The following is a 13,865-nucleotide window of genomic DNA, read 5'->3' as shown; positions in this document are numbered from 1 at the left end:
CTGAACAAGTTCTGTACCATACGCAGTCTCTCACTTATTACAGGCAAATATTTGTTTGACGGACACCACTTGCCTTTAATCTTCATACATTGGACATGATGTTTACAGTTAGAGCGGAATTTTTTGTAAATTCCATATTTAGTCATCATAAGATTTTTTTTATAATTTGAATCATTATAAATCCATTTTTTCTAAAGGCTGCGGGCAAATGATCCCTTCTCGGCTTCTTGTATCCCGTTAATGCCTGGGTGTTCTTTTTGTCTTTCATTTACTGTACACAAGAACTTTTCAGTGTGTACTTTTTCTATTTCTATACTCAAGCCACAAGTATAAAGTTTGTTTAAGCTTGATTATTCTTTTATAGGCACACACAAATGATATATATATGCACTGTATGTATGTATATATATATATATATATATATATATATATATATATATATATATATATATATATATATATATATATATATATATATATATATATATATATATACATACACTATACACATATATACATGCACATAAATTTCTGACTCACATGGGGATTGAACCCCAGTCTCTCAAATGACAGGCCAGGGCGCTGCCAATTAACGCACCTCTGAGGGTCAATTGGTAGCCCCTGACCTGTCATTGAGAGATTGGGGTTCCATCCTGATGTGATATATATATATATATATATATATATATATATATATATATATATATATATATATATATATATATATATATATATATATATATATATATATATATATATATATATATCTAGTCTATTTATTTATTCTTTTAACTTAGAAATTGAATATTATAACATCTGGTAAAGAAAATCCGCTTGTTTTAATTACGTATAGATTGATTTCATTTTCAACTTAACAGTGACTTCCATGTGCATGTTATACTTTATCATAGATGAATGGTAGCTAAAACTTTAAAACTTTGAGCGGTGGAAATCATGTTTATATCCCACTGAGTAGCAGAATTGTTTTTGTTCATCTCAGCAACAAGGCCCCAATTAGGCTGAGGGATGCAAATAAGATAATTGGTATCATTCGCGAGACTGATTTTTAGTATTATGAATTTTTTATATTCTATACACCTGCATCGCTTTTGGCTTTAACGGTTGTCTAATGAATCAATTCCATATAAGGTGCATATGACTTTTGCAGTGATTCTAGCTTCATCTGTCAATAAGTTTATGCACGTTAATTATAACGTCAAGTTTTCCCTAATTTTTTTTTTTTGCTTATCTTAATGTATACAGAATAGCAGAAGACTCGGCTTGCAGACCTGTGGTCATTTTGTAGGAATTTTGCCATTTCTTTTTCGTGTTGCGGTCGTGTATGGAGACGGATGAGTTTCTTGCACGACGATGCAACGGTATCTCCTTGCTCCTGTGTAGTTGCTCAAAGGAATTACAGTGATGACATCACAGTTGCCTTTGGTGCATTTCTGCATAGATAAATATTTATATATACACATATTGTGTGAAATTGCATTTGTCGTCATTTTGTATTTTTGTTGCTTCACTGAGAAATATGCATTGAACGGAAATAGAATCATTTCCATGAGAATTCCTACTTTGGGTTTTCGAAATGTAGTTCAGTTAAGTTTCCCTTTCTCCCCGCCATGTTATAATTAATATTGACTTAGGAACATCAATGGAACCTTCAGCAAACAGCGGCTTGTTTGTTTGGGAAATGTTCTCGCTTGATTCTGGCTGCGAAAGTGCATTTGGGTGGAGAAATCTATCTCCACACTTGAGCAATATTCTGTGCAGGCCTTTTAATTGTTGATCAAGATGTAAAAGTAAAAGTTGAGAGCGACTCTAGTTTTCCTTCCGTAGCTTCTTCGCAAACTGTTGCTAAAATGGAATTAAAAACTTCCTGGGAGGAAAAATTCGTCGGGAATGACTGCTCTGCACAGATCAATGACCCGACGAATTTCCCCCTGAATCAGCAACTGTATGATTCATCTGTGAAAGCCCGGTGCAGTAGTATTGCATAAGGCTCCTACGGTTTAAAACGGTTTCATTACTCGGCAAGTGTGATTATTATAGTCAGAGGGACTTGGTTTTTTAATAAAAGAATCATTAGTGTGAATCAAATATCGATGGGCCATTTTCTCATTAATTAAAAATGGGAAATTGACTTGACAAGGGAAACGTTAAGGCTGAAGAATGTTTAATTTTGTTATCATCAAGAAATTCACATATACTTACTTTTTTATATTTATTTATACATATGAATTCAAATTATTTATAAATGGCTGCTAAGACTGGCCTTTTTTTTAATGTGCTAATATACTGTATGTCCCATGTGATGAACTGTAGGTATCTGCTGTTTGAAGCTCTTCATTCTAGTCTCTATCTTTTCAGGTAAGACGTCAGATTATGTTGGTGTTGACAGGTATTGGTAAGTAGTGCATTACGTGTTCGATACTTCAAAGAGTTTCCCCCATCTGGCCACACGTGTAGTTTTTCTCATCCCTTCTCATGTATTTTCGTGAATATTGTTGACATTATTTACTTGTTGCTCTATATCCGGCACTCTTTATTTTTCTCATATCACTTCATATTTTTCATATTGACTATATTTATTTTCACTTCGCTGCGTTCTTAAAACAAGTAGGCTTTGTTTTGAACATACGAGAAGGTTTACTGAAATGAATGGAGTCTTCGAGGAGCTACTCAGTAAGGGATTTCGTGTTTTAACTGGTGTCCTCGAAGATTATTAAATGTTTTATACATGGCTTAATGATTATTATTTAATATTTTTTTTAAATTATCATTATTCCTAGACTAGTGGACCAAAAATTCCTTCTTGTCACCTTTGCTGGTCGTCAAACTGAAATTAAATTTGAATTTTTTTTTCTGTTTAGAGTCAGAATGCTCTCATGGGCAGGGACATGTGTACGTTATAATATTTGTAATGTTGACCAGCTTCTTTGAGGTAGTATTGCGTATGAAAGCGTAGGTAGTTCAGCTCAGTTCTTAAGCGTTAAAAGAAAATAACGACTGGCTCATGGGAAATGAGGAATAGAACAGGGAAAGACTGTTTTCAGACAGTGACATTATTGCTAACAAAAGTAGGCCTGGGACACCCAGGCAGTGATCTCTTAATAACTCCGTGGATGATGCCTCTTGACATGGGGCATGTGAAATGGATGGGGCCTGCCTGACGGACAAGAACCCCAACGAAATACATCATGGCCGTCGTTCTGTGACATAATTTCAATTGTCAATCCTTAGAATATGATGTGACCTTCTCATTGGATATAACATTAGGATTGGTATGAATTAAAATGCACATTATTTGTCGTACTTGCAGTGCTTACTCTCCCAAAGTTAGGACCAAGAAATATCAGTTGCCTCATTTACAAATGTAAAATGACGGTTGGTGCTTTCATCGTTGTTGTTCTTCCTCATGCTGATGAATTTGCCTTCAAATAAAACAGCCCTACGGTTACTTGCTACTTTTGCAAGCTTTTGCGGAATAGATTTCTAGGCTACATGAAGAAAGTGCAACAGGGAGAAGGTAGGCAGAAAAAAATCGTGATATAATAAATTAATTTTAATAGATATGGACACTTGCGTGCGTTTGCAAATACAAACAGAATATGCAGCCTTTCTAGAACTTTGAGCGTCATTTATCCATAACACCACCAGGAAGACTGCTTAGATTTGTATTAAAAGTGGGAAAAAATGTATTATTATGGTTTTATTTCGAACTATAGAATGCTGGCTACCATCTTGTTGGCAAAGACGATAACAGCTTATTTCTCCATTCACATATATGTTTTGTAATATTCATGCAGTTTCGCATAGAATGCTGATCTAGGGAGAATTTTTTACCTTCGCTTAATTCCGTTTCCTGACGATCATGCTTGAAGATCCTTAAGTAATACCGCGTAATGCAGATGAGATTGCAGTGGGAGGGCGCATTAGAATCTTGCTCAGGGGATTCGCGTCTTCACAGACCATTGCATGCAATGAAATTTTGTGTCATGTGACAGACTGTCATGTTGTCTGCTCTGCATGATTCCTTTCATGTGGAGAAACCGTTCTTGCTGACAGGTCCATGAGGCCTTCAGCTTTTGCATCTTCATCGACTTCGCTATGTCTTACTCATTACAGTGACCATTTTAATGCGATTCTTTGTCATGTCGATTTCCTTAATCTTAATTGCGTGACTGTGGATTTATCCTGATAAAAAGTAACAACCTTCATTGAGTTTTTGTTGGTAACGGTCTCGTCTTGACATGACGTAAATTGCACTCGCCGAGTCTTTCCAATCCTTAAAACACTGAGAAAAGTGAACTCTTAATAGAAAAAAATGTATTCAAATTGCAAATGTCAGGCAGGGAATTTTATTCTTCTTTGTGACTGTGCCTTCGTCAGCATTCCCATAATTACTAAGAGAAGAGTAATGTTTTACGACTGTGAGCTGCAACTTCCTTCTGCAACGATCCTTGAGTAACTCACGCGAATGATGAATGTGTAAGAAGCTCATTCTGTGACATTTTTATGACTGACAAACGTGCGCGGAGCTCATTCGGTGCGTCATAGGTGGACTGCGATGTGTAAGCTCTTTTGTATTTGCTAACAATGCAAGGAAACCACTGCGAAAGGAATTTTGGTGGCCCTCATGAAATATTGCGTTCGTCGAGGCACAAGCTGCTTGAAAAGCCACCGGCATAGGCTCGACTATTATTGGTACCAAAGCTTAATAAAATTGTGAAATATAGCAGCGTAATGTAGGAGTAAGGTATGAATTAAAATGCACATTATTTTTCGTATTTGCATTGCTTACTATAACAAAGTTAGGATCAAGATATGTGAGTTACCTTCTTTACAAATGTAAAGTGGCTGTTGTTTTTATTGTTGTTCTTCATCTTGGTGATGAATTTGCCTTCAAATAAAACAGTCGTATGGTTACTACTTTTACAAGCATTTGAGGAATTGAATCAAGAAAGTGCAACAGAGAGAAGATAGGCAGGCAGAAAAAAATCGTGATAAAATCTACTTAATTTGAAGTAGCATCAGAAAGGTGCGACTGACTCGCATCTTTGTCGCTGGCCTTGAATCGGACCCTCTAGACTAGATGGTGCGGTACTGAAGTTAAGACTGGAACGCGCATTGGAGTAGTCTAGATTCACCACCGCGGTGAAGCTAATGCAAATGAAGCCGAGGAGGTACACATCCTCTGCCCTTCCCTCCGGTATCTCCCCCCAATCCACGACAACCCCCCCCCCCCCCGCCAACTCCACAACCATCTCTTTGGGTACCTCTCATTTTGTTCATTAATGTGCGGGTGGAGGGTCTCAATTGCCGTACAGAAAAAGAGATGCACAAACGAAGGACGTCGATCATCTGGTTGTTGTTTTATCTCTGGATGGATGACAAAGAACGGACGTGTACACACAGGGATACAATGGCGCCAAAGAAACAGAAAATGGTCTGTAGTTTTGCCTTACTACTTCCATTCATGTTTTGATTTGGTTTTAATGATGTTTTTGTTTTATTTTTCAAACAGCGTAAGGCGTGGGTTTGTATTTGAGTCATTTTATTCTCATGGTAATAATCGTACCTTCAATGAGATGATAATGACGTTGTTAACGATTTAAGTGTGTTGTCAATATAACGATTATGTTCTTGTGTTCTTCCCTTGTTTATCACAAGAGTATTTTTATTGTATATATATGCTGCCCTCATCTTCTAACGTTGTATTGTAGTGGTATCACTTCATAAATTGCCTCAGTTGTTCTTTTTCCGTTTTCTTTGTATTATTTCAGAATATGTATTTTTCATCTCGGGCATAGCCATGGCTAAGGTAGAGCCTTTTGGTTCCATATGCTTCCTTTAGGGAAAGAGGAAGTGAGCATGCATTGAATCGCGTAGTATACGTAGATGTATTTGTTCCGTATAGGAGTTATAGAAGAAGCTTTATTTTCTGTATTATACTTGCTGATGGAATTAAGAGCGAATCGGTTCCAGAATCATGTTAGTAGATAATATGGCGCAGAATCCCAAACCTCGTCTATATGATAATTCTGGCTGCATCTGTCTTCTGAATTCATAAATCTGATGTAGTGTAGTTCTTTGTAAAAGTATTTTTGTCATCTCTAATGCACGTATAAAATAACCAAATTAATATAATCACCTGTTCATTCTAAAAGTTATATGCAGGTGACTTCGGTGTATTCTTTATTAATTTCTCATGTATCTAGCTTTCTATGTTATTCTGAAAAATACTTACGAATAAAACAACGACTGCAACGCAAAATGCAAAGGTAACTGAAGAGGTACTGAAGCAGGTTGAGATTTTATTGATGACATCATTTTCATTTATTTTTAGTATATATTGATACAGAAGATGCTTTGCTTGTAGAAATGTCAGCCAACGTGAGAATAATGTTCAAGTTGACCCTCACCTTTGTTGATCAAGATTTTCTGAGTTACTGCAGTATTTTATCTGTTGACATTGGCAGTTGTTTATCGTGACGTTAGATGTCAAACTAGGTGGATACCTGAGAGTCAGAGTCTGCAAGGGAGAAAATTAGGGAGTTTCATGGAATATTTTGGAGTCTCTTCTTCAGGTAAAGGAAGAAATATAAAGATTCTATTATTAATTAAGACATAAAGGATTTGCAGATTTGCATTCTTAGTAAATACGCTGGAATCTTAGAATCTTTGCTACATAATAATGTAGGTCACTGGTTATGTTATTATATAGAATAGACGCGTAGTATAATATCATATTTTTGATAGATTTGGTGTAATGTCACAGGAGGTGATTTTGCGCCATACATACTCATATTATAGTAGATTGTTATGGAGCAGCCATTTGTTGGCCAGTGCAAGTTACATTAGAGATGAATGCTGTGTATCCCTTGTTGTTGAAGAAGATGGTTTTGTTGCGTTGAACAAGCTATAGCAGAAGCAGTGTAGGCTGAACATAACCTAACGTGGCAACAGAACAATAATTACCGTGGTTTTGGCCTAGCGGCGAGTGTACCAATACTTAGCTCCGACCGCAGACAGCTAATAGGCAGTCGAAGGAAAGTTCTCGTCTGCAAGCACCAGTCATTTCCCTGCCGTGTCTCTGATTCATCTCAGTTTCTGCTCTGCTAGAATCAGTTGAATCATCCTCATCGTCATTATCATGGTTTCCACAGAGACTGTGGTATCCTCGGCCCTTCCTGTTTTATAGCATTTTCAAGGTTAACGCAAGGAAGCTCCCAACGCGATGCGTTGTTTCGTCTCTGAGGTTGACGGTTCAGAATATATCATTTTCCGTCAAGGAAATAAAAATTTTTCTATTCGAAGATGGTTTTCAAAATATGTTTGATGGAATTAGCACTGCTAAGCAAATTATGTTTTCATTATCACAACAATATTTTAGTAATGGCAGTCATCATAAGTTGTGTGCTCAACAAATGGAAAAAATAAACAATCGCCTGTGGACGAAAAATCATGGAATAGAGAAATTAAAAAGAAATAGAGGCTAATTTGATATATCCTCGTTGTTCGTCCTAGACCGAAAATAGAGCAGAGAAACTTCCGTTTAGCCGTATGCTGCTGTCTCTGAGGTTTTTCGGAATCGCCTGATGATGTGGTAGCAACATTTCGGCGATTCAGGGTGTAGACTAGACTGTGTGCGTATTATGGCTTGGACCCCGCAGCGAAACCCCAGAGGAGAGGCGTGGTTCAGAAGAGGTTGATCGTAGATGCCCCTTTTTTCCCTTCTCTGTTTATCCCTCAAACAACTACTGTAAATTCGTCCTTGGCTCTTTTTGCCCTTTTACCCTTGATTATTCTGTATGCCTCCCCCACTTCCCCCTCCTCTATTTTTTTTTTTTTATTGGTTGCAAGGTTGTCTGAATGCTGTCGAGAGTAGTGTTGCTATGTATCACTACAAAGCGAATCAAAATAACTTTTATACTTATCCTCATCTTTCTCTCTACCTGTTTATATATATATATATATATATATATACATATATATATATATATATATATATATATATATATATATATATATATATATATATATATGTGTGTGTGTGTGTGTGTGTGTGTGTAATTGTTTGTTAGTGTGACGTAGCTCTGCAATAGAACACTGAACTCACATTCGCAAGCCCTATGATTCAGTCCCAGCTTACAGCCCACCAGCCTGCCTATGTTTACAAGGATACCTGCTTCAACGGGGGTCAAGAATAGACTAGTAACCTCACTCCTAGAGATATGCTGAGAACTAGAATACTCTAGTTTCTAGCGTCACCACTATGAAAGGGTGTATGGTTGATATATTTATATGTATATATGTATATATATGTATATTATATATATATATACATACACACATATATATGTATATATAGGCATATATAATCATCGGTTTATCAGTGGCAGTGGCATTTAGCATAACGATATTTGCAAGATGCTAATCGCCACGGTTTTCGTCGGATCTCTCAAAACCTTATGATATTCATTTTTAAAAACGCTATGATCTTAGCGTTGACAAATATGGCCTGTTTCAGCCTTGTCCTTGAAGGTTTAATTATGTACAGTAGATTGAACTGCGGCAACCTTGTGTTACGTTTCCTCGATATAATATGCACCAGCTCATCTTTCTGACCCGTCGTGCCCCCATCGTCTGTTCGGTTCCCCTCCCCTACCCCTCTCCCTTCTCCCACCTCCCTCCTCCCTCCTGTACTGATCAGAGTTCTCATGACCTTGCTAAAGTTATGGTGGCGTTGGTGGAGCTGCTGGCTTTGCCTGAGGCACCTGGTGAAAGTGTCGACGCCGAATGGGATCTGTTGTGACTCGCTCATAGCTGATCTCTCCTCCAAACCCTTTTTATGAATTATGTAGTACAGTAACTGGAGTTAATCTTAGTTATGTACTGTATGTATTGTGAAATATTGATGTCATTAATTTCTGCTTTCCAAACATTGTCCATTTCCAGTTCCGAAGAAACTTGGATTGCATAACTTAACCAAAAACAGTCCATAGCTTTTAACTAAGCCTATGGTAATCCTTAGATCTTGAGTGAAAGGGTCACTGTTTAGGACCTATTTTTGAAGTTTGGAGTGTTGGCTAATGGTAGTTTCGATAACGTATTACATCTGATATGCTCTTTTTACAAAGAGAGAGAGAGAGAGAATGTTTGTATTAGGATATGTGTACGAATAAACGTTTTTGCGTGCTTGCATCTGTCGTGATAAAGGAAAACGAGAAGGGTGGTTTTGTTTTACTTTTATTCTGAAAGTAGTTTTTTTCTTGGAGTTGTTTTGAATTGCATTTTAGCAAGACTTCTACGACAGCTAAAAATGACTTTTCAGGGTTAGCAACCATTTAAACAGTCACATATATCATAACGATCTAAGAACTAGCTCTGTTGGGTAGCATTAGTTTTCTTGTGCTAATCCATATAAATTTTTTTTCCTTTAGATACTGCTTTTGACCAAATCATGTGGTATGGTATGTCATTTCGAGCCGTACCTTCTCGAATTCCTACTACGGGACGACATTCCCTACAAGAACTCATTCATTAATTCATTCATGCGGTTCTCATGGCAGAGAACCCACCAACCCACCCACCCCGCCCCCGCCCTCAAACGTTCCCCTTCCTCTTTGATAAGAGGCGTCCTTGTTGCAAAGTGTAGGTGGATGGCGAAATGGCGGCCACTTACTTCAGGAGCGAAATTGCGTACCGACTCAATTATGGCCTTAAGCGACATCTTTTGGCTTGTTAACCCGTCTTTCTTATGCAAGGGCGCACGCTTATGTACCTCGATGACCGACGCTACTCTTATGGCTTGGGGATTTCGCAACTTAGCCGTTTCCTTCCTTTATTTTAGGTCAGTTTTGGTAACCCGCTTGGATCTTCCTCTCGTTTTATACTGTAATTTACGCGCATGAAGTTCGAGACGGTTCATTTTGGCGTTGTTTACGCTCATGCGCTCTGTCTACCTGTTGGTTTGTGTGTGAATAGCCTCGTTGTTGTTACTTTTTCAATGACTATTTATTTTAAGTGAGAAGAGATTCAGATTTGAGGTGTCCAAAATATGCAATGACAAGAAGTTTAATGAAACGACGCTCACCTGCCAGGTGCGCGAATTGGTGTGACGAAAGGTCTTCCAAAACGGTATTTTCATGAAACGTGTCACTTGAGAAAAGAGGAGCTGAATATTCATGAAAATGCAAATGTGAATGCATTCTTTCAAGACAGTGTAAAGTGTAAGATGAGCGTGCATCGCAGCGAGCAGAAGAAGTGGACGGAGGTGCGCGTCTTTCCTGAATGGGAGGGGCACGTGCAGAGGAGAGCGGAGCACGAAACGGCAAAAGAGCAAGCGAGCGAGCGAGCGAGCGAGCGAGGGAGCGGGCGTGCGAGCTATGGTCCTCCTCCCCGTCATGGCGTACACGTGGTGACGAGGTTGCGGACTTGGGCCATCACCAGTGTTGTGTCTGAGTCAGCCAGTACCGGCGGCTGCTCTCGCCTCCTTTCGGCCGACCGACATCGTCGGTCATCGCGAATTTCGCCGAAGTCGGAGCATTTTGTTAGTGAACGGTTCCCTTACTGTTTCGTCATCGTGCTTAAGTGGGGTTTCGTAAAAAAAATGCTTCCAGTTCATTGTGTGACGAATGAATTCTGTCAACAATTGATGTGGCTGATATCGCTGGAATGGTAGTGTTCACGTGTGTTCCCTGCCTGTCACGGATGCGATAGGTAGCAAGATTTTTGCACCGTCTGCTTCCGATCGCTGACTTATTTTCTCTACGTACTGTTTTAGTAGGTGTTGTGTTGGAGTCGATTGTTGAAAAGTGCCATCGGATTTACAAATTAAAACAAAAATATTGTGATTATATTATATATATATATATATATATATATATATATATATATATATATATATATATATATATATATATATATATATATATATATATATAACAAATTAATTGTTTGCATATTGTTCATTAATAATAACGACTCTAATGCTAAGATGTGATAAGCTTAAAACTAGCATCGCTGAACGTTGTTGTGAATCATATTACGCCAGTTAGCAATAGTCAGCTGTTAAGAGGCTTTGCAGAAAATGAACGAAGGATGTGAAGTCCTAGGAAAGAGGAGGAAGAGGAGGAGGAGGAGGAGGAGGAGGAGGAGGAGGAGTGTCTGTGGAAGGAAAGGGGCTGGGGAAGGGGTTGTGGCCAACTGCGGCTGCCGGAATAAATGACGCTACAATTGTGATTACCGACTCGAACATGACGTACTCCAATACTCAGGGACGCTCGTAGCAGCGAATTTGGGGAGGTCTGCTACGGATCCACTTTCAACTTGGAGGGGCTTACGAGACTTGGATATCATTTCCAGAGTGCAACTCTACTCTTGGAGGGTCTTGCAAGGGTTGGGTGCTGATCCGATGCCTGCTGTAGTGTAAAGTGCAAGCAGAAAGAGAACACTTCGATGTGATTTAGTAAGATCCGTAGGGCTTTCCACTAAAGAAGCTTATGTTTTTGCAGCACTCGAAGTTTGAGTCCATCTTTCGGCGGCAGTGTACAGCAGCAATGATTTGTCTCTATGGTCTGGGTTTAGATATTGTTTTTGTGCAGTTGTGATCTCTGCATGATTTTCAGAAAGTGTTTTTGTGTTAAGTAGCAAACAATGAAGAAAAAGCACGTTACCTAATTTTTTAGTGTGGCGTCAAAACATTTTCTGTGACTGCTATGAAATGAAAAGTTAAGATTTTGCTATGAAATGAAAGGTTAAACTTTGATCTCACTCATTCAGTAGTGTTCTAAAAAGAAAGACAAGGACAGGTACGCAGAGAGAAAATGACCAATGCGTATCAGAGTTTATTAGAAAAGTTGTCCTTGACTATTCTTATGACAATCTGTAAAACTGTTTTGCGCAAAGTTATGCTAGACGCCTTTTATGTTCAGCATAAAGTTTCTTTGGTTTATGTCATGTCTCGCCATAGAGTGTGACCGCGAAAAAATGGAGGTTAATTTTCATTCTAATTGAAAATTATTAATGCAAGATGTTTTTAACTAATTTATGGGTTTTATTATAAAGTTATAATGTCTGTTTACTCTTATTGGGATGGTTGTTACTCAAGGCGTGTGTATTATCATAAATCAAACAACTCAAGAAGGTTTCAGAATTTTTCTTTATATATAGAGACGCGTGTTCTTGTCGAAATATCCCTTTTTTTTTTATCTTGGGAGAAATATTACTTGATATTGAACGCCACTTAAAAGGACCCGGCCAATTTTCCATCATTGAAATCCTTATTGGAAAATTGCTTTCGTGATTGAAGACTCGTTTCGAAGAGGAGATGGGGGATATTTTTCTCTTTGCCCTGGGAGATTTTTTTCTTTTCTTTTCTTCTCCGTCTACAAATCGCTCTCGGGAACGTTCGCAGGAAAACCCTTGTTTTCATGATTTGACTGTTTGTGTAATTACTATTTCTGTATTTTTGCTATTGGCATCATCATCAGCTTAGTTGCTTTGGTGATCTTGTCGATTAAAGAATATTCCCTTTTACCCAGAAACCTCTGGTATCATTCAACGTTTACTTTCAATATTTTATATTCTTAGAATGGAAACCTTCGATATTTGTGTGCACTTGAGTGTATAATTATGCAAGCAATAATTGAACAACAATTTGATATGTATATATATATATATATATAATATATATAATATATAATATATATATATATACATATATATATGTATATATGTATGTATGTATGTATGTATATATGTATGTATGTATGTATATGCTTATATGAGAGAGAGAGAGAGATCAATTGAAGAAAATTTCTCTCGGAGGAGACCAGCTGAAAAAACGCTTCATAGATGGTCTTCACTCTTGGGTACTCGTAATTAATGACCTAAGTCAAGTTATTAGATCTCTACCACTTGCTCCACTTTCTTGGAGGAATGCAATTAATTTCATTGCAGAAAACAATAGAGGAAAGTGTTTGGAGCTTACCATGGGATGGGAATTATGTCTTTATGATATATTTATAAAGTTAAGACCGATATTCGAAATATTTCCGCGTACATTTCTGTTGATTGATGAAAATATTTTCTTATTAGTTTAGCGGGGATCTGGTTTTACATTTCACACTCTCGCTAGCTTCTTCATACGAATAATCACCATCCAATAATTATATATATATATATATATATATGTGTGTATATATATATGTGTGTGTATGTATGTATGTATGTATGTATGTATTTATGTATGTATATGAGAATGCTTTCCATTCCCTTTTCAGCGAATATATCGTGAATATTGAGATTGATTATAGTCTTGATTATTAAAGTAGCTCAGAGTGGAATAAGTTGGCTCCCTATTTATTCAGGTTTGTAAGGAAGTTTTCATCTTAATCAAACTTCACTCTAGGTTCGGTATTTGCTTTCTGTAATAACATAGCGTTTGCGTTTACCAGGACTGCTAATATTTTTCAAGGTTTACAGAAATCGTGAGCAGTAACGTTCCTATTCAGACAGAAATTGTGAGCAGTAACGTTCCTATTCAGCTCATGTATTTATGAAATGCTAAGGATTCTTCCAAGGTGCCTGTCCCCGTAGGGGGTAGTGCCGTCAGTGCACCTCATGCGGTGCACTGCAGGCATTACTTGAGGTTATTTGCATCGTCCCTTTAGCCCCCCTAGCTGCAACCCCTTTCATTCCTTATACTTTGCCTCCGTTCTTATTCTTTCTTCCATCTTACTGTCCACCCTCCCCTAACAGTTGATTCATAGTACAGACTCCGAGGATTTCCTCTTTTTACACTTTGCAAACCTTTTTACTGTCAGTTTCCGTTTCAGCGCTGAATGACTTCA

The 13,865-nt window shown here is 37.7% G+C and overlaps 1 protein-coding gene across 8 annotated transcripts in view; it reads left to right on the top strand.

Moving 5' to 3' along the window:
- CdGAPr (GTPase-activating protein CdGAPr) overlaps positions 1 to 13,865 on the top strand; it is an 842,258-nt gene that overhangs the window by 626,124 nt on the left and 202,269 nt on the right. For 2 of the 8 annotated variants that reach the window (XM_067112530.1, XM_067112529.1), the window contains exon 1: positions 10,430 to 10,561. The exons of the other annotated variants lie outside the window; for them this stretch is intronic. The gene's annotated coding sequence lies outside the window, so the exon portion shown is untranslated. Of the gene's footprint in view, positions 1 to 10,429; positions 10,562 to 13,865 lie in introns of those variants that run through there. 8 annotated transcript variants of the gene reach the window in all.

The sequence above is a fragment of the Macrobrachium rosenbergii genome, chromosome 12 (assembly GCF_040412425.1).
Source record: "Macrobrachium rosenbergii isolate ZJJX-2024 chromosome 12, ASM4041242v1, whole genome shotgun sequence".
Lineage (NCBI taxonomy): Eukaryota > Metazoa > Arthropoda > Malacostraca > Decapoda > Palaemonidae > Macrobrachium > Macrobrachium rosenbergii.
This window is presented reverse-complemented; position numbering and strand designations above follow the sequence as displayed.